Source organism: Harpia harpyja, chromosome W (genome assembly GCF_026419915.1).
Source record: "Harpia harpyja isolate bHarHar1 chromosome W, bHarHar1 primary haplotype, whole genome shotgun sequence".
NCBI lineage: Eukaryota > Metazoa > Chordata > Aves > Accipitriformes > Accipitridae > Harpia > Harpia harpyja.
In genome coordinates, this window is record NC_068968.1 from 12,116,076 (window position 1) to 12,143,249 (window position 27,174).

Consider the following 27,174-nt stretch of genomic DNA (forward strand, 5'->3'; position numbering starts at 1 on the left):
ACAAATAGCATGCCCTGAGTCTCAATCCAACCACTATTCAGTTGCCTGAGGAAGCAAGGTAAAAAAAAAAAAAAAGCTGGAGGGTTTCAGCTTCAGTTTCAAATGACAGCCTTGTGTATTCAATCACAGACCAGCAAAGGAAAGATAAGGGGAAACTCCACTCAGATATACGTAATCCATTTAGGCATATATCATAATCCACTCAGACATAGTCATACACACCATTCCACAAGTCAGGGGATAAAAACTCTAAGATTCAGGTTGGAAATGGGGGAGTCACCTCTCCAACTATACAGTTGGCTTGTGAAGGAAACCCTTCCCCCCATTTGATGGGGACGCTGGTCGAGGTAGCTTCCCTGGGATTGAAAGCCCTTACCTGGAGGGGTAAGTGAATATTGTTTATGCTTTAAGTTTGTAAATGCCTGTATGCTTGTGGTTGTCTGTGAATCGCTTGTGGTTGTAATAGTGTACTACTCTTGCCTTAAAAAATTGCAATAGTGCATTCCTCCATTGTATCTGTAAAACCTGCAATAGTGGCGTGTTAAGTCTGTAAGTGAAGTTTAAATAAATCATTTGCTTGAACCTTGCAGTTAAGTCTGTGAGTGAAGTCCAAGTCGTTTGCTTGAACCTTGCAGTTAAGTCTTTTTCCGCCACACAAAGTTTTGCTGGCATTTTTTCTCCCATCACCAATGATTTGTAACTCAACTACTTCGTGGTCACTGTGACCAAGGCAGCCACCAATCACTGCTTCACCCATGAGTCCCTCTCTGTTTACAAATAACAAATCCAGGAGGGCACCTTTCCTAGTCGGCTCCTTTAGTACCTGCACCAAGAAGTTATCTTCAACATGCTTCAGGAATTTCCTGGACTTGTTTGTGCCTGCTGTATGATGTTCTCAGTTGATGTCTGGGAAGTTAAAATCACCCATAAGGACAAGGGCAGCTGATCTAAAGATATCCCTTAATTCCTTGTGGAATAATTCATTGGTGTCATCATCCTGGCTGAGTGGTTGATAGTAGACTCCCGCAACAACATCTGCTTTATTTTCTTTCCCCTTCATCCTTACCCAGAGGCTCTCAACTGTGTTGTCGCCAACTGTGCCATACAATCCAATCCCTCCCTTACATACAGCGCCACCCACCCGCCTCGCCTGCCCTGCCTATCCCTCCTGAAGAGCCTATAACCATCCATCACAACATACCAGTCACAGGACTCATCCCACCAGGTTTTGCTTATGCCAGTGATGTCATACCTCTGAGACTGGGCCAAAGCTTCTAGCTCCTCTTGCTTATTCCTCATGCTGCATGCATTAGTATAAAAACATTTCAAATGCACTTCAGCGTACTCAGCACATCGTGGAGCAGGCTGAAGGACCTCACTGGCTTTAGATATTGCTTGAAAAAGTGGCCAGTGCTCTATCTCTATACTGACTCATGGATGGTGGCAAATACTCTGTGGGGGTGGCTACAGCAATGGAAGAAGAGCAACTGGCAGCGCAGAGGTAAACCCATCTGAGCTGCTGAATTATGGCAAGATATTGCTGCTTGGGTAGAGAACCTGGTTGTAAAAGTACGTCATGTAGATGCTCACATACCCAAGAGTCGGGCCACTGAAGAACATCAAAACAACCAACAGGTGGATCAGGCTGCCAAGACTGAAGTGGCTCAGGTGGATCTGGACTGGTAACATAAGGATGAATTATTTATAGCTCGATGGGCCCATGACACATCAGGACATTTAGAAAGGGATGCAACATACAAATGGGCTTGTGGTCGAGGGGTGGACTTGACCATTGATGCCATTGCACAGATTATCCATGAATGTAAAAAATGCGCCATAATCAAACAAGCCAAGCAGCTAAAGCCTCTCTGGTGTAGAGGACGATGACTGAAATATCAATATGGGGAAGCCTGGCAGATTGGTTATATCACACTCCCACGAACCCACCACGGCAAGCACCATGTGCTTACAATGGTGGAAGTGACTACTGGATGGTTGGAAACATACCCTGTGACCCATGCCACCGCCCGGAACACTATCCTGGGCCTTGAAAAGCAAGTTTTATGGTGACATGGCACCCCAGAAACAATTGAATCAGACAATAGGACTCATTTCCCAAACAACCTCATGAACACCTCGGCCAAGGAGCATGGCATTGACTGGGTGTATCATATCCCCTATCCCCCTCCAGGAAAGTTGAACGATACAGTGGACTGTTAAAAACTACCCTGAGAGCAATGGGTGCTGGGACATTCAAGCATTGGGATACACATTTAGCAGAAGCCACTTGGCTAGTTAACACTAGAGGATCTGCCAGTTGACCTGGCCCTGCCCAATCAAAACCCATGCACACTGTGGAAGGAGATAAGATCCCCGTAGTTCATATAAGGAACTGGCTGGGAAAAACAGTCTAGATTATTTCTTCCTCAGGAAAGGGCAAACCTATTCATGGGATTATTTTTGCTCAAGGACAAGGGTGTACTTGGTGGGTAATACAAAAGGATGGGGGAGTCCAATACATGATGCTGCATGTCACCACTGCTGTGACTGCCATATATCAAAGGTATTATAGCAGGAAACTCTCGCTGCTAGGTAAGCTAGAGGCAAGAGGAGGAATTCATTGCAATGTTAAAACTTAAGGCCTAGTCCAAAGGGACCAGGGGTGGAGATTGTAATGGAAATACCTTTAAATTGTTGTAACCCATGATTTGAGTTGCATGTTATAGGAATTACTATAGCATGAACCACCTGAACCAATGGAGGACAAGCCTTACAAGAAGCAGTGCAAGTGCAGCAGTGACCTGACCTGAGCTGGCTTTGGTGCCCAATAACTCCATGCAACACACCATCTCTCCTGTCCTCAGTGATCACCATAGCAGATGCAGCCCAGTCACGGACTAAATGAACTCAATGGACATTTTGTGGACATATTGAAGACATTTTACAGGGGAGGCCCATAGACTAAGGGAATGATATCTGTGTGTTGTATCAAAGGATGGGAAGGGGGGTGGTGGTTAATGAGGTTGTATTGGATAGTGTGGTACCTGAGCATGATGTAAATGGTATGGAATAAGGGGTGGAGAATGTGCTGGTTTTGGCTGGGATAGAGTTAATTTTCTTCATAGTAGCTTGTATGGGGCTATGTTTTGGATTTGTGCTGAAAACAGTGTTGATGACACAGGGATGTTTTCGATACTGCTGAGCAGTGCTTACACAGAGTCAAGGCCTTTTCTGCTTCTCACACTGCCCAGGCAGCGAGTAGGCTGGGGTTGCACAAGAAGCTGGGAGGGGACACAGCTGGGACAGCTGACCCCAACTGACCAAAGGGATATTCCAGACCATGTGACGTCATGCTCAGCATATAAAGCTGGGGGAAGAAGAAGGAAGGGGGGGATGTTTGGAGTGATGGCATTTGTCTTCCCAAGTAACTGTTATGTGTGATGGAGCCCTGCTTTCCTGGAGATGGCTGAACACCTGCCTGCCGATGGGAAGTAGTGAATGAATTCCTTGTTTTGCTTTGCTTGCGTGCACAGCATTTGCTTTCCTTATTAAACTGTCTTTATCTTAGCCCACGAGTTTTCTCACTTATACTCTTCCAATTCTCTCCCCCATCCCACTGTGAGGGAGGTGAGTGAGAGGCTGCATGGTGCTTAGTTGTGTCGTGGTTTCAGCCCAGCCGGTAACAAAAAGGACCACGCAGCCGCTCGCTCACTCCTCCCGCCCCCCTCCGGTGGGATAGGGAGGAGACGGAGGAGAGAAAAGAAAAAAAACCTGGAACCTCGAGGGTTGAGATAAGGGCAGTTTACTGGGACAACACAAAAAAAAAGGTTACAACAACAACAACGGTACTAATGAAAGAATATACAAAAAGAGTGATGCACAGTGCAACTGCTCACCACCCGGAACCCGATGCTCCGCCACCGAAAGTCCCGAGCCCTCCCCCCAGCCCGCTCCCCATTTATATACTGAGCATGATGTCACATGGTATGGAATAGCTCCTTGGCTAGTTCAGGTCGGCTGCCCCGGCTATGCCCCCCCCACCTCCCAGGTTCCTGTAAAAATTAACTCTATCCCAGCTGAACCCAGGACAAGTTGCCAGCTGGGGTTAAACCACGAGAACTATCTAGAGCTTGATGATGGTGACGATAGGGTTGAATGTTTATGGGTAAGAATCAGGGGAAAGGCCAACAAGGCAGATATCATGGTGGGATGAAGAGACAGATGAAATATTCTATAAGCAGCTGGGAGAAGTCTCATGATCGCTAGCCCTTGTTCTCATGGAGGACTTCAACTTACTAGATGTCTGCTGGAAATACAATACAGTGGAGAGGAAAAAGTCTAGGAGGTTCCTGGAGTGTGTGGAAGATAACTTCCTGATAGCTGGTGAGGGAGCCAACTAGGGAAGGCGCCCCACTGGACCTGTTTTTTACAAACAGAGAAGGACTTGTGGGTGATGTGGTGGTTGGAGGCCATCTTGGGCACAGCGGTCATGAAATGATAGAGTTTTGGGTTCTTGGAGAAGTAAGGAGGGGGGTTAGGAGACCTGCTACCTTGGACTTCCAGAGGACAGACATTGGCCTGTTTAGGGGCCTGGAAATCTTAAAGGCGCAGGAACAGGCTGTCCCCATGTGACAAAAGACAAGCCAGCAGGGAAGAAGACCGGCCTGGCTGGACAGAGAGCTTTGGCTGGAACTCAGGAAAAAAAAGAGAATTTATGACCTTTGGAAGAAGGGGCACGCAACTCAAGAGGACTACAAGGATATCGTGAGGTTATGCAGGGAGAAAATTAGAAGGGTCAAAGCCTAACTAGAACTTAATCTGGCTACTGAGGTAAAAGACAATAAAAAATGTTTCTATAACTGCATTAGCAACAAAAAGAGGGCTAAGGAAAATCCATCCTTTATTGGATGCAGGGGGGAAACATAGTGACAAAGGCTGAGGAAAAGGCTGAGGTACTTAATGCCTTCTTTGCCTCAGTCTTTAATAGTAAGACTAGTTGTTCTCGGGGTACCCAGCCCCCTGAGCTGGAAGACAGGGACAGGGAGCAGAATGAAGCCCCCATGATCCAAGGGGAAATGGTTAGCGACCTGCTACAGCACTTAGACACACACAAGTCTATGGGGTGGGATGGGATCCACCCAAGGGTACTGAGGGAGCTGGCAGAAGTGCTCACCAAGCCTCTGGTCCTCGACCTGCTGGTCACGCTTCTTTTGATGCAGCCCAGGATACAGTTGGCTTTTTGCAGCCCTTTTTTCATTATGCCTGTCTGGTGGGATGTTAATGGAATGTTCCTCTTCAAGGTATTCAGGGAAATTTCAGAAATGGCCTTTATTAGGTCATCAGAAGCAGAGCAGAGTATTGCTTTCCCCTGCGGGGGGAGGACCAGATCAACAGCTCCAGGAGGGACAGGTTACTCTTCAGACACTAGGGCATCATGCTCCTGAGTCTGCACCAATAGCAACCCAGGGAGTCAGTCCAGCTCCTCTTTATTGGTGAACACTTTTTTTTTTTTCAATATGTAAATGGATGACTGCTAAAAGCCTCAGGGTTAGAAGCATTCAAATTGGTACTAGGTATCCATATCGTGCCCTTGTAGCATGTTAAAATGCTTCTAAAAACAACAGGGCCTTGCAAGGATACATCTGCCTGGCTAGGGACACAACCTGGAGGTAAACTCAGAGGTTCATAAATAACACCATATATTTCATATTGAGAGTGATGGTGCAGTTCTTTTTACCCTGGCAAAAAACATTCTGAACAATGTACAGGTTGCTAAGATTCCTGTGACGCACATACTTAGTCAAAGCTTTTGCAGTTTAATCGCTTTCACAAGCAGAGTTCATCAAATCATCGATCACAACCATATTTACTTTATTGGGGGAAAAATGGTTATCACTAAGACTTTCAGGTAAGTCATCCACAAATTTTATAAAAGGATATTTACAGAGCAGCTCCTGATACAATGGTTGCCAACAACTGTAACACCACACAATATTCTCAGGCATAACAGAAAACAAACTTCTGTGAGACAGTGACCACATCCTCATCAATAAAATCACAAGAGGCCACATCATAAGCCAGAGAAAAGAGGTAACCACCATACAATTCATTTGGTTCTCCTACTATGGTGGTGGTGGGTAGGTTGGATCTCTGTCCAAATTTTTCCCAGAGAATTTAAAAATAGCTTGGCAATTTGGCATTTGGCAGTGTTTTTCTTAATATTTTCAGGCTGCAAGATGACATCTTTCTGCTAGTAGTTTTCAACATATTTAGATTTTTTGTCATCATCTGTGTGGTAGCCTGAGTAGCCTGAAGCTTCCTGCTTCTGGAGGAGGTGGTTTTACATAACCTGAGAAAAAACTGCTAGCCCTCTGTTCAAAATGCCAAACCTCATAGATTTCATAAACCCTGTAGCACTTCTCCAGAGCCATGTTCAGTTCCAGGGAACACCAGGTACTACCCACAAGGGCTCTTTCTTCATCACTGTGGGTGAGAAGGCCTGGCAGGTCTCATGTCCTAGTTTCAGCTGGGATAGAGTTAATTGTCTTCCTAGTAGCTGGTACAGTGCTATGTTTTGAGTTCAGTATGCAAAGAAAGTTGATAACACTGATGTTTTCAGTTGTTGCTCAGTAGTGTTTAGTCTCAAGTCAAGGATTTTTCAGCTTCTCATGCCCAGCCAGTGAGAAAGCTGGAGGGGCACAAGAAGTTGGCACAGGACACAGCCAGGGCAGCTGACCCAAAGTGGCCAACGGTGTATTCCATACCATGTGACGTCCCATCTAGTATAGGAACGGGGAAGTGGGGGCAGGGATTCGCCGCTCGGGGGACTGGCTGGGTGTTGGTCGGCGGGTGGTGAGCAAGTGCACTGCGCATCATTTGTACATTCCAATCCTTTCATTATTACTGTTGCCATTTTATTAGTGTTATCATTATCATTATTAGTTTCTTCTTTTCTGTTCTATTAACCCGTTCTTATCTCAACCCACGGGTTTTGCTTCTTTTCCCGATTTTCTCCCCCATCCCACTGGGTGGGGGGGGAGTGAGTGAGTGGCTGCGTGGTGTTTAGTTGCTGGCTGGGGTTAAACCACGACAGTCCTTTTTGGCGCCCAACATGGGGCCCGAAGGGTTGACATAACAACAAACCTGACCAGAGCTTGTTAAAACAAATTTGTTATAAGCATTCATTATATTGGTCTAATAGTCGCTGGTCATTATGTTGATTTATGTGTTCTTAGAGTTGTTGCTCTGGTTTTTAAAGTTCTGTTATGTATCACCTCGCTTGCTGTATGTAGTCCCTCTTCTGCTGCTTATCATCCGTGGGAGGTGGATTAAGGTTTTCGCCTTGATGTATTGTATAACACTGGTTTATGGTATCATAAAGTCGTCGGCTGTGGGATTAATCCGGTACTTGCACTCAGCATTGTCACCTTTATACTCCAGGAGCCATCTGTGGGAAACTATTAATAATTATACCATTTACCTTTCCTCCTTGGAAAACCAGTCTATGGGTGGGATACCTTTCTTCCCCTCTCCTTTCTCCTTCCGTCCAGTTACAATGGTGTTTGAGAATTTTGAAAAATTTGAATACTCTTGGGATGTTGGGACCAGCACGGTCCTAGCCCTACTGCTAGGAATTAGCATGCTTCTGAATGTGGTTCAGCTCTTGTTTAAGGTTAAACAACTATTTAAGAAAATCACCTAGAGATCTGCCCCAAGGCTGGATAATTATGAGTGGCAGGGTGTGTGGGGTAGTATGGGCAAGTACCTAGAACAGTGGGCACCTCCAATGTTTTGGAAATTCACCCCTGAACAAGTGCAGAATCCAGAAGAACTAGTAAAATATTTGGAAAAGGTATGCTGTCACCCCGGCAGCTCCAGAGAGATACAAATTACTGCAACGTGCTGGGGCCTGGCCCATGCCTATCGAGCCCTGTTCAACACCACTCAGTACCCTCAAGGGGAAGAGAAGTTCTCTGGACCTAACAACAAAATGATGAGCACTGCGGTCACTCAAACCTCGGCAACGGGCACTGCGGCCCCTCCAGCCCCGGCGACGAGCACTGTGGCTACCCAAACCTCAGCGACAGGCACTGCAGCCCCTCCAGCCTCGGCAATGAGCACGGCAGCTACCCAAACCTCGGCAACGGGCACTGAGGTCCCTCCAGCCCCAGCAACGAGCACAGCAGCTACCCAAACCTTGGCGACAGACACTGCAGTTATCCAAGACCCGGTGAGTGGTACTGCAACTGAACCAGCGGACCAACCTGCACCAGTATCAGTTGCCTCCGTACATAAAAAGAAATATACAAAAAAATCAGTTCGCTTAGCGAAGGATGAAGGCGAACCAGGGTCATCACAGGAACAGGAGGAAGAGGCAGAACCAGAGGTAATAACCCGGTCCCTAACCCTGAGTGAGCTGCAGGATATGTGAAAAGATTTTGGCCGCTGTATAGGTGAACATATTATCACCTGGCTCCTCCGATGCTGGGACAATGGGGCTAATAGCTTGGAATTAGAAGGTAGGGAAGCCAAGCAGCTGGGATCGCTTGCCAGGGAAGGTGGCATTGACAAGGCAATTGCAAAAGGGACACAAGCCCTCAGCCTCTGGAGGTGACTCCTGTCAAGAGTGAAGGAAAGGTACCCCTTTAAGGAAGATGTTATATGTCAATCAAGCAAGTGGACAACCATGGAAAAAGGTATCCAATATCTGAGGGAATTAGCTGTGCTAGAGACAATTCATCATGACCTGGACAACCCACAATTACCCAAAGATCCAGACGAAGTCCAGTGCACACGACCCATGTGGCGGAAGTATGTATGGAGCGCACCATCGTCCTATGCCAACCCACTGGCAATAATGACCTGGAAAGACGAAGAGGCACCGACAGTGGATGAAGTGGCTCGCCAACTCCGTCAATACGAAGAAAATCTCTCCTCCTCCCTACAAGCCTGCATTTCGGCTGTGGAGAAGCTGTCCGAGGATTTCCAGCAATTCAAAGAGGAGATGTCCCATTGCCCACCTGTAAGGACCAATGTCTCAGCTATTAGGAGTGAGCGCTCCTTTGCCCAAGAGAGAGGATAGAGAAGGTACACACCGCGAGGTGCCCTGTGGTTTTACTTATGTGATCATGGAGAGGACATGAGGAAATGGGATGGAAAACCTACCTCGGTCCTAGAAGCATGGGTACGTGAGCTGCGAGGAAAAACCACCACAAAACGGGATTCTACCAGGAAAAATGCTGCTCCAGTTTCTAAACAGAGTAGAAGGGCTGATCTTATTTCTGATCCTCTTGAAGGGAATTCTGAGCCAATTTTACGAGAAGTGAGTACTGGATACTCTGACCAGAATTAGAGGGGCCCTGCCTCCAGCCAGGTGGAGGAAAGGGATAACCGGGTCTATTGGACTGTGTGGATTCGATGGCCTGGCACGTTAGACCCACAGGAGTATAAGGCTCTAGTAGACACCGGCGCACAGTGTACTCTAATGCCATCAAGTTATAAAGGGGCAGAACCCATTTGTATTTCTGGTGTGACAGGGGGATCCCAAGAGTTAACTGTATTGAAAGCTGAGGTAAGCCTAACTGGGAATGAATGGCAGAAACACCCCATTGTGACTGGTCCAGAGGCTCCGTGCATCCTTGGCATAGACTATCTCAGGAGAGGGTATTTTAAGGACCCAAAGGGGTATCGATGGGCTTTTGGTATAGCTGCCTTGGAGACGGAGGGCACGGAACAGCTGTCTACCCTGCCTGGTCTCTCTCAAGACCCTTCGATTGTGGGGTTGCTGAGGGTTGAAGAACAACAAGTACCAATTGCTACCACGACGGTGCACCGGTGGCAATATCGCACCAACCGAGACTCTCTGATTCCCATCCACAAGTTGATTCGCCAACTGGAGAGCCAAGGAGTGATCAGCAAAACTCGCTCACCCTTTAATAGTCCCATATGGCCAGTGCAAAAGTCTAATGGGGAGTGGAGACTAACAGTTGACTATCGCGGCCTGAATGAAGTTACGGCACCACTGAGTGCTGCTGTGCCAGATATGTTAGAACTTCAATACGAATTCAAATCAAAGGCAGCCAAGTGGTACGCCACAATTGACATTGCTAATGCGTTTTTCTCAATCCCTCTGGCAGCAGAGTGTCGTCCACAATTTGCCTTTACTTGGAGGGGTGTCCAGTACACTTGGAATCGATTGCCCCAGGGGTGGAAACACAGCCCCACCGTTTGCCATGGACTAATCCAGACTGCACTGGAAAAAGGTGAAGCTCCGGAACACCTGCAATACATTGATGACATCATCGTATGGGGCAACACGGCAGAAGAAGTCTTTGAGAAAGGGAAGAAAATAATTCAAATCCTTCTGAAAGCCGCTTTTGCCATAAAAGAAAGTAAGGTCAAGGGACCTGCACGGGAGATCCAGTTTTTAGGAATAAAATGGCAAGATGGATGTCGTCAGATCCCAATGGACGTGATTAACAAAATAGCAGCTATGTCTCCACCAACTAATAAAAAGGAAACACAGGCCTTCTTAGGTGTTGTGTGTTTTTGGAGAATGCATATTCCAAATTACAGTCTGATTGTAAGCCCTCTCTATCAAGTGACCTGGAAGAAGAATGATTTTAAATGGGGCCCTGAACAATGACAAGCCTTTGAACAAATGAAGCAGGAGATTGTTCATGCAGTAGCCCTTGGACCAGTCCGGGCAGGACAAGATGTTAAAAATGTGCTCTCTACTGCAGCTGGGGAGAATGGCCCTACCTGGAGCTTCTGGCAGAAAGCACCTGGGGAGACCCGAGGCCGACCCCTGGGGTTTTGGAGTCGAGGATATCGGGGATCCGAGGCTCGCTATACTCCAACTGAAAAAGAGATATTGGCAGCATATGAAGGAGTTCGATCTGCCTCAGAAGTGGTTGGTACTGAAACACAGCTCCTCTTAGCACCCCGACTGCCAGTGCTGGGCTGGATGTTCAAAGGGAGGGTCTCCTCTACACATCATGCGACTGATGCCACGTGGAGTAAGTGGATTGCACTGATCACACAACGGGCTTGCATAGGAAACCCCAGTCGCCCAGGAATTTTGGAAGTGATCACGGACTGGCCAGAAGGCAAAGATTTTGGAATGTCGCCAGAGGAGGAGGTGACACGTGCTGAAGAGGCCCCGCTGTATAATAAACTGTCAGAAAATGAGAGGCAATATGCCCTGTTCACTGATGGGTCCTGTCGCATTGTGGGAAAGCATCGGAGGTGGAAGGCTGCCGTATGGAGTCCTACATGACAAGTTGCAGAAACTGCTGAAGGAGAAGGTGAAACGAGTCAGTTTGCAGAGGTGAAAGCCATCCAGCTAGCATTAGATATTGCTGAAAGAGAAAAGTGGCCAGTGCTCTATCTCTATACTGACTCATGGATGGTGGCAAATGCCCTGTGGGGGTGGCTACAGCAATGGAAGCAGAGCAACTGGCAGCGCAGAGGTAAACCCATTTGGGCTGCCGCACTGTGGCAAGATATTGCATCCCGGCTAGAGAATCTGGTTGTAAAAGTACGTCATGTAGATGCTCACATACCCAAGAGTCGGGCCACTGAAGAACATCAAAACAACCAACAGGTGGATCAGGCTGCCAAGATTGAAGTGGTCAGGTGGACCTGGACTGGCAACATAAGGGTGAACTATTTATGGCTCAGTGGGCCCATGATGCTTCAGGCCATCAGGGAAGAGATGCAACATATAGATGGGCTTGTGATCGAGGGGTGGACTTGACCATGGATACTATTGCACAGGTTATCCATGAATGTGAAACATGTGCTGCAATTAAGCAAGCAGGGCATTTGAAGCCCCTGTGGTATGGAGGGCGATGGCTGAAATATAAATATGGGGAAGCCTGGCAGATTGACTATATCACACTCCCACAAACTCGCCAAGGCAAGCGCTATGTGCTTACAATGGTGGAAGCAACCACTGGATGGCTGGAAACATATTCTGTACCCCATGCCACCGCCCGGAACACTATCCTGGGCCTTGAAAAGCAGGTCTTGTGGCGACATGGCACCCCAGAACGAATTGAGTCAGACAACGGGATTCATTTCCGAAACAACCTCATAGACACCTGGGCCAAAGAGCATGGCATTGAGTGGGTGTATCCTATCCCCTATCATGCACCAGCCTCTGTGAAAATTGAGCAATACAATGGACTGTTAAAGACTACATTGTGAGCAATGGGGGGGTGAAACTTTCAAACACTGGGATACACATTTAGCAAAAGCCACCTGGTTAGTGAACACCAGAGGATCTGCCAATCGGGGTGGCCCTGCCCAGTCAGAATTTTTACATACTGTAGAAGGGGATAAAGTCCCTGTAGTGCGCATGAAGAATATGTTAGGGAAGACAGCCTGGGTTACTCCTGCCTCAGGCAAAGGTAAACCCATTCGTGGGATTGCTTTTGCTCAAGGGCCTGGGTGCACTTGGTGGGTGATGCGAAAAGATGGGGAAGTCCGATGTGTGCCTCAAGGGGATTTAATTTTAGGTGAGAATAGCCAGAATTAAACTGTATGATATTAGTTGCTATATAACCCTGCTACTGTATGTTATCCTTATTATACTTGTTATGTGCTATATCCATAGTACTATAGTAAGAATCACTTAGATCAAGCAAGAAAAGAACTGTGATAAAACTGAGCAAAGCGCAGTAGTGATGGAACCAGAACTGACTCCAGCATGCAACAATCCAATGGTGCACACCATCCTCCTGCTGCATCCAATGTCACCTGCTCGTCACACCGCACTGAAGCCCCATTCTGCTCTACCGACTGAGAGGACTTTGCACCATCCCTCCTGCCCAGAAAGACTGGTATGACAGATGGAGCCCAGAGTCAGAAACTAAATGAACTCAATGAACATTTTATGAACATGACCCATGAACTAAAGGAATGATATCTCTGTGTGTCTATACATATATATATATATATATATATCATTGTTCATATGTCTTAAAGGGATGGAAAGGTGATGATGATTGATCAGGATGTAACTAAAGGTATGGGAACTGTGCATGACGTCAATGGTATAGAATAAGGGGTGGATACTGTCCTGGTTTCAGCTGGGATAGAGTTAATTGCCTTCCTAGTAGCTGGTACAGTGCTATGTTTTGAGTTCAGTATGCGAAGAATGTTGATAACACTGATGTTTTCACTGTTGCTAAGTAGTGTTCAGACTAAAGTCAAGGATTTTTCAGCTTCTCATGCCCAGCCAGCGAGAAGGCTGGAGGGGCACAAGAAGTTGGCACAGGACACAGCCAGGGCAGCTGACCCAAAGTGGCCAACGGGGTATTCCATACCATGTGAAGTCCCATCTAGTATAGGAACGGGGAAGTGGGGGCGGGGAATCGCCGCTCAGGGGACTGGCTGGGTGTCGGTCGGTGGGTGGTGAGCAAGTGCACTGCGCGTCATTTGTACATTCCAATCCTTTCGTTATTGCTGTTGTCATTTTATTAGTGTTATCATTATCATTATTAGTTTCTTCTTTTCTATTCTATTAAACCGTTCTTATCTCAACCCACGGGTTTTGCTTCTTTTCCTGATTTTCTCCCCCATCCCACTGGGTGGGGGGGGAGTGAGTGAGCGGCTGCGTGGTGTTTAGTTGCTGGCTGGGGTTAAACCACGACACACATACCGTTTGGTCCGCGGCTTCAGGAGGTTGTTGTCTGCTCCCGCGGTGAGCGGCTGGCAGCGGAGGCTCCTCCGAGGAAAGTGCTCAGGGCGCGCCTAGGGGCGTCCGCTCCGCAGTTGGTCCCGCAGCCAAGCATAGAGTCTCCTGCCTGGCTCGCCAAACTGACGTGCGGAAAACAGACTCCATAATCAGTGAGATTGTAAAGTAGGTATGTTCATTCAGCGCTGGGCAGCACGGGGGGTAGTCCCACCAAAGTCGTGCGCACCCGACTCGGCAGTTTGTCTCAAGTTTATACAATCAAGTGTTACATATTCACAATACGCCTATACATATGCATGACCTATCCCCGCTTCATATTAAAATGAGCTCCGAGAGGTCATTTCCATAGTCTCCTCTCAACTGCGCTTGCGCAGTGCCCCTTTATGGTGGTCGTCTGGTGGTCGCAGAGATGAAGATAGACGACTCCTCTTCATCACCACTAGTAACCTCTTTTCTTGTGCAGGCTCAGTGGTTTCTTGGTATTCACCCAAGCCGCAAGACCAGTCTTGGCTGTCTCTTGGGGCCTGCTCCTGCTTCTTATCAGGAACTGTCTCTGCCTCATTGGCTGGTCCTTGGGGCCAGCTCTTCTTATCAAGGACTGTCTCTGCCTCAGCTAATTTCAACAATGTAAGCGCTAAACATCATCCTTCATCCCCCCTTATTATGTCTACTGAGATTCTCTTGACTCCCCTTGTCTCACTCCCACCTGACCTTGTAAAATTAGTTCTTCAAAGGCTTGGCAAACATGCAGCACAACAAATTCTAACATTCACTCGAAAACAAATGCCAGGTGTTCCGAGCTGCTCCCACATTTTCCGTCTATTCCCTCGCCTGTCGCTTTTCCCTTAGTTCCCTCGCTTGTCTCTTTTTCCTCGTGTGTCTCTTTTCACTCTCTTCCCTCTTTTCCATTGTGTCTCTTCCCTCTCCTGTCTCTTCTCGCTCTCTTACCTCTTTTCCCTCGCCTCTCTCTTTTCCCTCGCATATCTCTCTTTCCTCTTTTCCCTCGCATATATTTCTCCCCTTTTCCCTCGTGTGTCTCTTTTCCCTCTTTTCCCTCTTTTCTTTCTTTTCCCTCTTTCCCCTTGCCTGTCTCTTTTCCCTCTATTTCCTCTTTTTCCTCTTTTTCCTTGCGTGTCTCACTCCCCTCTTTTCCCTCACCTCTTTTCCGTCTTTTCCCTTTTTCCCCTCGCCTCTTTTCCCTCTTTTCCCTCGCCTGTGTCTTTTCCCTTGTTTCCCTCGTTTCCCTCTTTTCCCTTCTCTCTCTCTTTTTCCTCTATTTCCTCTATTCCCTCGTTTTCCTTGCATGTCTCTTTTCCCTCTTTGTCTTCGCATGTATCTTTTCCTCTTTTCCCTCCTTTTCACCACATCTCTCTTTTCCCTCTTTTCCCTCGCCTCCCTTATCCCTCTTTTCCTACTTTTCCCTTGCCTCTCTTTCCTCTTTCCCCCCGCCTGTCTCGTTTCCCTCTTTTCTGTGTTTCCCCTCTCCTGTCTCTTATTGCTCTCTTACCTCTTTTCCCTCACATCTCTCTTTTCCCTCTTTTCCCTCGTGTGTCTCTTTTTTCCTCTTTTCACTCCTTTCCCTTGTGTGTCTGTTTTCATTGTGTATCTCTTTTGCCTGGCCTGTCTCTTTTCCCTCTCCTGTGTGTGTCTTTTCCCTCTTTTCCCTTGCCTGTCTCTTTTCCCACGCCTGTCTCTTTTCCGTGTATTCCCTCGTGTGACTCTTTTCCCTCTTTTCCCTCTTTTCTGTCACCAGTCTCTAGTCCGTCTCATGTCTCTTTTCCCTCTTTGCCTTCTTTTCCCTCGCCTATCTCTTGTCCCTCAGTTCCCTCGCTTTTCTCTTTTCTGTCGTGTCTCTTTTTCCTCTTTTCCCTAGCGTGTCTCTTTCTCCCCTTTTCCCTCGTGTGACTCTTTTCCCTCTTTGCCCTCTTTTCCCTTGTCTGGGTTTTTTTCTGCTATTTCCTCTTTTTCCTCTTTTCTCTTGCATGTCTTCCCTCTCCTGTCTCTTTTCGCTCTCTTACCGCTTTTCCCTCACTTCTCTCTTTTCCCTCGCTTGTCTCTTTTCCATTGCATGTCTTTTCCCCCCTCTTTTCGCTCCTTTTCCTCATGTGTCTCTTTTCCTTGTGTATCTCTTTTGCCTGGCATGTCTCTTTCCCCCGAGTGAGTCTCTTGTCCCTCTTTTTCCTCTCCTGTATATTTTCCCTCACCTGTCTCTCTTTCGTCTATTGCTTCGCCTCTCTCTTTCCCCTCTTTCCCCTCTTTCCCCTCGCCTCTTTTCTCTATTTCCCCTCTTTTCCCTCGTGTGTCTCCATTTCCTCTTTTCCCTCACCTGTGTCTTTTCCCTCTTTTCGCTCTTTTCTCTCTTTCCCCTTGTCTGTCTCTTTTTCCTCTATTTTCTTTCCCCTCTTTTCCCTCGACTCTTTAACGTATTTTCCAACTTTTCCCCGCCTCACTCTTTTCCGTCTATTCCCTCACCTCTCTCTCTTCCCTCTCTTCCCTCTCCTGTCTCTTTTTCCTCTACCTCTGTCTTTTACCTTACCTGTCTCTTTTCCCTTGCATGGCTCTTTTTTCCCCTTTTCGCTCCTTTTCTTCGTGTGTCTCTTTTCCTTGTGTATCTCTTTTCCCTGGCATGTCTTCTTTCCCTAGTGTGTCTCTGTTCCCTCTTTTCCTCGCCTATCTCTTTTTCTCTCTTTTCCTATCTTCCCTCTTTACTGTCGCCAGTCTCTATTCCGTCTCCTGTCTCTTTTCCCTCTTTCCCCTCTTTCCCCTCTTTTCCCTTGTGTGTCTCTTCTTCCGCTGTTTCCCCTTTTTCCTTGCATGTCTCTTCCCTCTCCTGTGTCTTTTCACTCTCCTCCCTCTTTTCCCTCACCTCTCTCTTTTCCTTCTGTTCCCTCGCCTGTCTCTTTGCCCTCGCCTATCGCTTTTCCCACAATTCCCTCGCTTGTCTCTTTTCCCTCTCATATCTCTTTTCCCTCGCATATCTTTCTCCCCTTTTCCCTTGCCTGTCTCTTTTCGCTCTTTCCCATCTTTTCCCTTGTGTGTCTCTTTTCCCACTAGTTCCTTTTTCCTCTTTTTCCTTGCGCGTCTCTTCCCTCTCCTGTTTCTTTTCGCTCTCTTACCTCTTTTCTCTCACCTATCGCTTTTCCCTCACTTCCCTTGCTTGTCTCTTTTCCCTCACATATCTCTTTTCCTCTTTTCCCTCGCCTGACACTTTTCCTACATTTCCCTCGGTTGTCTCTTTTCCCTCTTTTTCCTTGCATGTCTCTTCCCTCTCCTGTCTCTCTTCACTCTCTTTACCTCTTTCCCCTCACCTCTGTCTTCTCCCTCGCCTGCCTCTTTCCCCTCTTTTCCCTAAGTGTCTAATTTTCATATTTTTCATTCGCCTCTCTCTCTTCCCTCTTTTCCCTCAAATATCTCGTTTCCATCTTTTCCCTCGGCTTGTTTCCCCTGTTTCCCCATCAACTGTCTCTTTTCCGTCTTTTCCTCTTGCCTGTCTCTTTTCCCTCGTTTCCTTCTTTTCCATGAGCTCTCTCTTTACCTTCTGTTCCCTCGACTGTCTCTTTTTCCCTGGTTTTCCCTTTTCCCCTCGCCTGTCTTTTTCCCCTCATTTCCGTCACTTGTCCCTTTTACCTCTTCTCCCCTCGCCTGTCTCTCTTCCCTGGTTTCCCTCTTTTCCATGAACTCTCTCTCACCCTTCTTTTCCCCCGACTGTCTCTTTTCCCCTGCTTTCTGTCTTCTGCATTAACTCTCTCTTTTACCTCTTCTCCCCTCGCCTGTCTCTCTTCCCTGGTTTCCCTCTTTTCCATGAACTCTCTCTTTCCCTTCTTTTCCCTCGCCTGTCTCTTTTCCCTGTTGTCCTTCTTTTCCATGAACTGTCTCTCACCCTTCTTTTCCCTCGACTCTCTCTTTTCCCTGGTTTTCCTCTTTGCCCTGATTTTCCTCTTTGCCCTGATTTTCCATCAACTGTCTCCTTTCCATCTTTTCCCCTCGCCTGTCTCTTTTCCTCCGTTTCCCTCTTTTCCATCATCTCTCTCTTTCCCCTTCTTTTCCCATGACTCACTCTCCCCTGTTTTTCCTCTTTTCTGTCAACTGTTTCTTTTCCCTCTTTGCCCTCGCCTGTCTCTTTTCCATCTTTTTCCCTTGCCTGTCTGTCCCGATCCAATGTCGGGGAAGGTTTCGATATGATCCCATATCAATATGATCCCGTATATGATCGGTATGTGTGAGATTAAGACACAAACGAGGTCAAATGCCGTATACCCAAAAGAGTTTTTATTATGAAAAGTATCAAAAGTGGAAAATAGTAGCGATAGGATAGAATGGAAGAAAAGGCAGAAAGCAAGCAAGCAGTCGGGATAGAGTTGCAAGGATAGTCGCCACCATGGATCCAGCGGCGTCCCGTTGGTCCTCAGTCTTCAATTCTTCGGTGGTGGGTGCACACCACGGCTTGTCTCCACAGTTTCTTATAGGGCATAGTTCGATGATGCATGCACATACGTATTGTTCATGCACTGTTCACGCGCTGCAGGTTTTGTCTATCACATGACCTTCGCATGGTTAACACCAGAAACCAATATCTTATCTCGAAGACTACAGTTTCTGTGAGAATGGTAGCCTCCACATTCTTGCATGCTTGTCGGCTTCAGCCCGTTTCCTCTCCTGGATGCCTCAGTGGCCTAGTAATCGTCCTTATGGACGGAGGAATGTCCTGCTTAGACAGGCCATCTCCGAGACAAAGGGCTTGAGATAAACAGTTCACAGTTCAGTCAAACAATCCTAGAGATGAATGGCTTCAGGTGACAGTCCAGTCTCTCACACCTAACAATCTTTGAGACAAACAGATCAAGGTAACAGTTCAGTCTCTCACACTGTCTCTTCTACCTCTTTTCCTCTGGCATGTCTCTTTTCCCTGGTTTCCCTCTCCTCCGTGAACTCTCCCTTTTCCCTCTTTACCCTCGCCTGTCTCTTTTCCCTGGTTTTCCTCTTTGCCATCACCTATCTCTTTTCCCTCTTTTCCTTCAACTCTCTTTTCCCCCCTCTTTTCCCCTCTTTTCCCTCGCCTGACTCTTTTCCCTCTCTTCCCTCGGTGTCTAATTTGCCCATTTTCACTCGCATCCCTCTTTTCCCTCTTTTCCGTCAACTGTCTCCTCTCTCTCTATTCCGCCCACCTGCCTCTCTTACCTGGTTTTCCTCTTTCCCATGAACTCTCTTTTTTCCCTGTTTCCCCTCGCCTGTCTCTTTCCCCTCTTCTGCCTCTCTTCCATCAACTCTCTCTTTTTCCTCTTTTCCCTCTTTTCCCTTGCCTCTTTTCCCTCTTTCCCCTCCCCTGTCTCATTTCCCTCTTTTCCGTGTTTTCCCTCTCTTGTCTCTTATCGGTCTCTTACCTCTTTCCCCTCACCTCTCTCTTTCCCCTCTTTTCCCTCGTGTGTCTCTTTTTTCCTCTTTTCACTCCTTTTCCTCGTGTGCCTGTTTTCCTTGTCTATCTCTTTTGCCTGGCCTGTCTCTTTTCCCTCTCCTCTGTGTGTCTTTTCCCTCTTTTCCCTCGCCTGTCTCTTTTTCCATGCCTGTCTCTTTCCCGTGCATTCCCTCGCATATCGCTTCTCCCTTAGTTCCCTCGCTTGTCTCTTTTCCCTTTTGTATCTCTTTTTTCCTCTTTTCCCTCACATATCTTTCTCCCCTTTTCCCTCGTGTGTCTCTTTTCCCTCTTTTCCCTCGTGTGTCTCTTCTTCCGCTATTTCCTCTTTTCTCTTGCGTGTCTCTTCCCTCTCCTGTCTCTTCGCTCTCTTACCTCTTTCCCCCACCTCTCTCTTTTCCCTCGCCTGTCTCTTTTCGCTCTCTTACCTCTTTCCCCCACCTCTCTCTTTTCCCTCGCCTGTCTCTCTTCCGTTCCGTGTCTCTTTTTTCCTCTTTTCGCTCCTTTTCCTCGTGTGTCTGTTTTCCTTGTGTACCTCTGTTGCCTGGCATGTCTCTTTTCCCTAGTGTGTCTGTTTTCCCTCTTTTTTTCCTCTTCTAACTCTTTTCTGTCTTTTCCCTTGCCTGTCTCTTTGCCCTCTTTTCCCTATTTTCCCTTGCGTCTTTTCCCTATTTCCCCTTTTTTCCCTTGTGTGTCTCCTTTCCCTCTTTTTCCCTCGCCTGTCTCTTCGCCTGTGTGCTTTCCCTCTTCTCGCTCTTTTCCTTCTTTTTCCTCTTTCCGCTCTTTTCCCTCTTTCCCCTTGTCTGTCTCTTTTTCCTCTATTTCCTCCTTTTCCTTGCGTGTCTCTTTCCCCTCTTTTCCCTCACCTCTTTATGGTCTTTTCCAACTTTTCCCTCGCTTCACTCTTTTCCATCTATTCCCTCGCCTCTCTCTTTTCCCTCGCTTCTCTCTGTTCCCTATTTTCCCTTGCCTGTTTTCCCTATTTCCCCTCTTTTCCCTCGCGTGTCTCTTTTTTCCTGTTTTCACTCCTTTTCCTCCTGTGTCTGTTTTCATTGTGTATCTCTCTTGCCTGGCATGTCTCTTTTCCCTCTCCTGTGTTTGTCTTTTCCCTCTTTTCCCTCGCCTGTCTCTTTTCTGCAGAGACTGGATTAGCCACTCAAGATATCTGTACAAGATTCCGTTTATTTCACAAAAGGATCAGACTTCTATAAGTTTCAACAAGGATCTGGAAAGAACTAAGGGCATACAGCCAATATTACTAAAACAGGAGCGCATATCTGGCTCAGCTGGGATGCTCGCCAGTCCTCAGAACACTTAAAGATAAACACATTCCACGCACATACTCGTGACTCTCTTCAGCCACATCTTCCCAGGCACACGCCAGGCCATCCTCCCACCTGACCTTGTAAAACTAGTTCTTCAAAGGCTTGGCAAACATGCAGCACAACAAGTTCGAACGGTCACCCTTGATTCAAATGCCAGGTGTTCTGAGCTGCTCCCACATCTCCCCCTTTTTGCTTTAGGAACATCAGATTCACGAGGAAGGCAGCGAGGACTCTAATTTCAGATCGATGCAGTCCTCGTACTGCTTATCAGATGATTCTGATTGCTACAAACATACAAATGATTAATAACCCTCCAACAGCAATACAAATTCAGATACACAGATTTAAACCTTCAAACCATGTTTTTGGATTTAACCATTTAACCCTATTAGACAATTCTTCAAAAAACATCTTATTCTGCTAATTTTGTATATTTCCCATTTGATCTTGTAATATCTGTGCAAGATCTTAGATCTCTCCTGCAATATTAGTAGCAAATATACATTGTAAATGCGCCTTCACCTGATTCCAATCACATACACTTTCATTCCATTTTAAAGGAGTTAGGCACAGCCCTTGTTTTCGAAATTCCCAATCACAATGTAATTTCATTCTATTTTGTAATGGACTTTGTCTATCTCCATGTGATGGGTTGACCCTGGCTGGACGCCAGGCACCCACCAAAGCCATTCTATCACTCCCCCCTCCTCAGCTGGACAGGGGGACGGGAAATGGGGTTTGCAGTCAGTTCATCACATGTTATCTCTGTCGCTTCATCCTCCTCAGGGGGAGGACTCATCACACTCTTCCCCTGCTCCAGCGTGGGATCTCTCCCACAGGAGACAGTCCTCCACGAACTTCTCCAGCATGGGTCCCTCCCACGGGCTGCAGCCCTTCACGAACTGCTCCAGCATGTGTCCCTTCCACGGGCTGCAGCCCTTCATGAACTGCTCCAGCATGGGTCCCTTCCACGGCGTGCAGTCCTTCAGGAGCATACCGCTCCAACGTGGGTCCCCCATGGGGTCACAAGTCCTGCGAGAAAACCCGCTCCGTGGGCTTCTCTCTCCACAGATCTGCAGGTCCTGCCAGGAACCTGCTCCAGCATGGGCTTCCCACAGGGTCACAGCCTCCTTCGGGCACCCACCTGCTCCGGTGTGGGGTCCTCCACAGGCTGCAGGTGGACATCTGCTCCACTGTGGACCTCCATGGGCTGCAGGGGGACAACCCGTCTCACCATGGTCTTCACCACGGGCTGCAGGGAAATCTCTGCTCCGGCGCCTGGAGCACCTACTCCCCCTCCTTCTTCACTGACCTAGGTGTCTGCAGGGTTGTTTCTCTTACATGTTCTCACTCCTCTCTCCAGCTGCCGTTTCTGTGTGTCCCGCAACCCCTTTTCCCTTTTTTTTTTTTTTTTTTAAATATGTCATCACAGAGGCGCTACCACTATCACTGATTGGCTCGGCTTTGGCCGGCGGCAGGTCCGTCTTAGAGCCGGCTGGCATTGGCTCCATTGGACACAGGGGAAGCCTCCAGCAGCCCCCACAGAAGCCACCCCTGTAACGCCCCGCTACCAAAACCTTGCCACACAAGCCCAATACACTCCAAGCCAAATTACCACTGCTTCTAAAGCATCCAATCATGCTAATTTTTGTTGATCAATTTGTACCTGGGTATTCATTTCAGCTGTAACATTTTCTAATACATTAGCTACTGTGTGAGCAGTCTGAACAGTTTTCGCAAGTGCCGTGTTAGCAACGCTGGCAGTAGCTGCAATAATGATAGCTGATATTATAAAGGCAATTAGCCATCCTATAAATCATTTTGGGTGACTAATTGTCCACTTTAAATGCCTTGATAATTGACTTAATCCTGATTCCCCTTCCCACAATCTGGTCATATTTACAGGGATCCACAATTCAGCATGACATCGCATTGGCATGATTACTGAAAGACTTAGTTCAGATATATTCTTATGAGTAAAACAGCTAAAATACCAAGGTTGACTCAGATTAGTTTCAAAAGCACAGTTACGTAAAGCGATATCTACAGATTGAGCTGCTACAAAAAACATAAGGATGTGAAGTACATATCATCACCAAATCTTTGTGATTCTGTGTCAGGTTCAAACTTATACAAGGAATTGTTCTTTTGATAATCACCATGAGCTATTTGTCATTTTATAAATGGCATACCTATCACCCATGACTTCATGAAAAAAGGTCCAGTATTATTATTATACTGAGCTTGCAATACTGGCCGAGACAATCCTCCCTCGGACCATTTCAGGGAGTAATAAGCATGTGTGTCATTGACATGGAACCATTCTTTCTTTTCTTCTAGTGGGCCAGGAGGTAGTAACCATATCCCTCCCGTCCATTTTGTGTCATTACTAGAGACAGGAATCTCTGAATCCCACCATGTTACTGGCCTAAACAAGGGAGGGTCAGTAACATGGGCCTGTGGAGGACCTTGGCTGGACCGAGGGGCCTGGGGAGGATATTGACCTTGACAAGATTACATTGTTCCCGTGAGAGAATAAGAAAGAACGAGAAGCATGGCTGGGAAGCTAAGTTTAAGGAATGTGTTGACCGTTTGCGGTTGTGATAAGGAACCTGAAAAAGTCACCCAATGATGGATGAGAAAAACAACTTCTGACAACTTTTTGACCAATAAGGGACAGACATATGTACAAGGTAACAAGTATAATGGGTATAAATTTGCTGGCTTGTAGTAATAAAAAAACCCCTTCTTTGCTTGTACTATAAGAATGCGTACGTGTCGTTTGTCGGTCTCGACCGCGACAACACGGGCAGCAATGCCCTGCCACAATGCAGCTGCCCAGATGGGTTTACCCCTGCATTGCCAATTGGTCTTCTTCCACTGCTGTAGCCACCCCCATAGGGCATTAGCCACCATCCAGGAGTCGGTATAGAGATAGAGTACCGGCCACTTTTCTCGTTCAGCAATATCTAGGGCTAGTTGGATGGCTTTCACTTCTGCAAACTGACTTGACTCACCTTCTCCTTCAGTGGCCTCAACGACTTGTCGTGTGGGACTCCACACAGCAGCTTTCCACTTCTGATGGTTCCCTACCACACGACAGGATCCATCAGTAAACAAAGCATAACGCCTTTCGTCTTCTGATAACTCATTATATGGTGGTGCCTCTTGGGCACAACCCACCTCCTCAGGCAATGCTCCAAAATCTCTGCCTTCTGGCCAGTCCATGATCTCTTCCAGAATTCCCAGGTGGTTGGATTTCCCCAGTCAAGTTCATTGCATGATCAATGCTATCCACTTACTCCATGTAGCGTTGGCTGCATGATGTGTAGAGGGGATGTTTCCTTTGAACATCCAGTATAGCACAGGCAATCACGGTGCCAAGAGGAGATATGCTTCTGTACCAACAACTTCTGAAGCAGCTCGAACCCCCTCATATGCTGCTAGTATCTCTTTTTCAGTCAGGGTGTAGCGGGCTTCTGATCCTCGGTACCCCTGGCTCCAAAACCCTAATGATCGACCTCAGGTTTCTCCTGGTGTTTTCTGCCAGAGGCTCCAGGTGAGACCATGCTCCCCAGCTGCAGTGTAGAGTACATTTTGTACATCTGGTCCTGTCCAGACAGGCCCAAGAGCTACTGCACGAGCTATTTCCTGTCTGATATGCTCAAAGGCTTGTTGTTGCTCAGGGCCCCATTCAAAATAGTTCTTTTTCCGGGTTACTCGATAGAGAGGGCTCACAAGCTGACTATAACCTGGAATATGCATTCTCCAGAACCCCACAAGGCCTAGGAAAGCTTGTGTTTCTTTCTTGTTAGCTGGTGGAGACATAGTTGCTATCTTGTTAACCACATCCATAGGCACATGACGGCGTCCATCCTGCCATTTTATTCCCAAGAACTGAATCTCCTGCGCAGGTCCCTTGACCTTGCTTTTCTTTATGGAGAAACCAGCTTTCAGAAGAATCTGAATTACTCTTTTTCCCTTCTCAAACACTTCTTCTGCCTCGTTGCCCCACACGATGATGTCATCTATGTATTGTAAATGTTCAGGGGCATCGCCTTGTTCCAGTGCAGTTTCGATTAGTCCGTGACAGATGTTAGGGCTGTGCTTCCACCCCTGGGGCAGTCGATTCCAGGTGTATTGGACACCTCTCCACGTGAAAGCAAACTGTGGCCTGCACTCTGCTGCCAAAGGAATGGAGAAAAACGCATTGGCAATATCAATTGTAGCATACCACGTGGCTGCCTTTGATGCCAGTTCATATTGGAGCTCTAACATGTCTGGTACAGCAGCACTCAGTGGCAGTGTCACTTCATTCAGGCCGTGATAATCTACTGTTAACCTCCACCCTCCATCAGACTTTTGCACTGGCCATATGGGACTATTAAAAGGTGAATGAGTCTTGCTGATGACTCCTTGGCTCTCCAGTTGATGAATCAGCTCATGGATGGGAGCCAGGGAGTCTCGTTTTGTGCGATATTGCTGCTGGTGCACCGTCCTGGTAGTGATTGGCACCTGCTGTTCTTCAACTCGCAGCAATCCCACAACAAAGGGATCTTCCGAGAGGCCAGGCAGGGTAGATCGCTGTTTGATCTTCTCTGCGTTTACAGTGGCTATACCAAAAGCCCATCGGTACCCCTTTGGATCCTTGAAGTACCCTCTCTTGAGGTAGTCTATGCCAAGGATACAAGGGGCCTCTGGGCCGGTCACAATAGGGTGCTTTTCCCACTTGTCCCCTGTTAAGCTCACCTCAGCCTCCAATATAGTCAATTCTTGGCATCCCCCTGTCACTCCAGAGATCCAGATGGGTTCTGTGCCCCTGTAGCCTGATGGCACCAGCGTACACTGTGCACCAGTGTCTACCAAAGCCTTATACTTCTGTGGGTCTGATGTGCCAGGCCATCGAATCCACACAGTGCAGTATATCCGGTCATCCCTTTCCTTCTCCTGGCCGAAGGCAGGGACCCTCTATTGCTGTTCCTCATCAGAGTATTCACTGTCTGACCCTTGCAGTGCCAGACCAGAAGTCCCCTCACCAGAATCAAGGGAGGTGGTTTCAGTTCTTCTATGCCTGGAGGATCGCTGATTGCTTTCTTGGGCCTCTACAGCAAAGACACTGACAGCCTTCTTCTTGGGTGACCCCTTCTTAACAGCTGTCTTCCCTCTCAGTTCACGTACACGGGCTTCCAGCTTAAAGGTGGGTTCACCATCCCACTTCCTCATGTCCTCCCCTTGGTCACGCAGGAAGAACCAGAGTGTACCACGTGGCATATGCCTTGGGCTCCCTTTCCCTCTGACCGGGGCAGGAGAGGACTGATTTCTTGGAGCGTCCCTAATAGCCAAGGCACTGTCCTGTAGGGATGAGGAGACACAGAGATTTTCTTCAAAGTTTTGGAGCCAAGACGACACTTTCTCCACAGTTGGTGTTTCCATATCTGGGCAATACATTGATGCCAAGCTGTTAGAATATGACGCTGGGGCACCTTGAATCACCTTCCTCCATGTGGCCCGTGTGCACAGGACATCCTCTGGATCTTTGGAGACCTCCTCATCATCTAGATCACTGTAGATGACTTCCACCACTGCTAACTCTCTCAGGTACTGGATGCCTTCATCTGCAGTAGGCCACTTTTCTGAGGAATTCACAAGATCTTCCTTGAATGGATATCTTGCCCTCACACTTGAGAGGAGCCGTCTCCAGAGACTGCAAATTGCTGCGTCTTTTCCAATTCCTCTCTCAATTCCCCGCTTTCTAGCAAGGGATCCCAGCTGTTGGGCTTCCTTGCCTTCCAGTTGCTGACTGTCAGCCCCGTTCTCCCAGCATCGGAGTGGCCAGGCAGCAATCCACTCACCTGGCTGGCGGCTGTAGTCTTTCCGCATGTCCCGAAGTTCTGAGGAGGTCAGGGAACGGGTAGTTTCCGCTTCCTGTTTAAGTTCTCTTACTCCTTCCTCCAATTTCTTTGTCGAAGGACCGGCTTCTAGATTAAACCTTTCCTCTTCTTCTTCTTCCCTTACTAATCAATGATATGGACCCGTTGATCTCCTTGTCCACTGTTTCTTTTTCACTATTGGGGCAATTACTGTAGTTGTTGTTGTTGTTTGGGTCCCTATCTTGAGCTTGGTGTCCTCAGATGCAGTCTGGACCCCTGCCTCAACCGTGGTCCTCTGAGAGTGTTGAGCTATGTATGGCTCGGTAGGCATAGGCCAGGTCCCAGTACAGTGCGAGAAGCTGCTGGTTTTCATTGGGATAGGCAAGGCACCCTTCTATCAGGTGGTGCATCAGTTTGCCAGGGTTGCTTGCCTGTTCGGGTGTAAAGTCCCAGGTTATGGGAGGTGATAACCGTCCTAGGAATCTGCCCAAATCCTTCCATACACCCTGCCACCCAGGGACCGGTCGCTTGAGGGCACATTTCAGTATTGCCTCACCCGAAACTTGTCTTCTCTTATACCAGGACGAGACCAGATTCCACAGTACCCATAATATACCACCAGTATTCATTATTAGTATTGAACAGCTCACATAAGGGTGAACAAGGACCTCGGGAGCCTGCATAATAAAACCATTCACATCAATGCCCGGTAGGGAGAGGGAGATGTATTCCCTCATCTCCTCCACAAGATAGCTCCCACAACACAGCAAAGCCATCAGTGCCAGGACAAAGCACACAGCCATTATTTGTATTAGCATGTTCCCAAGTTCCTTCATTCTCCCCACAAGATAGCTCCCACAGCATAGT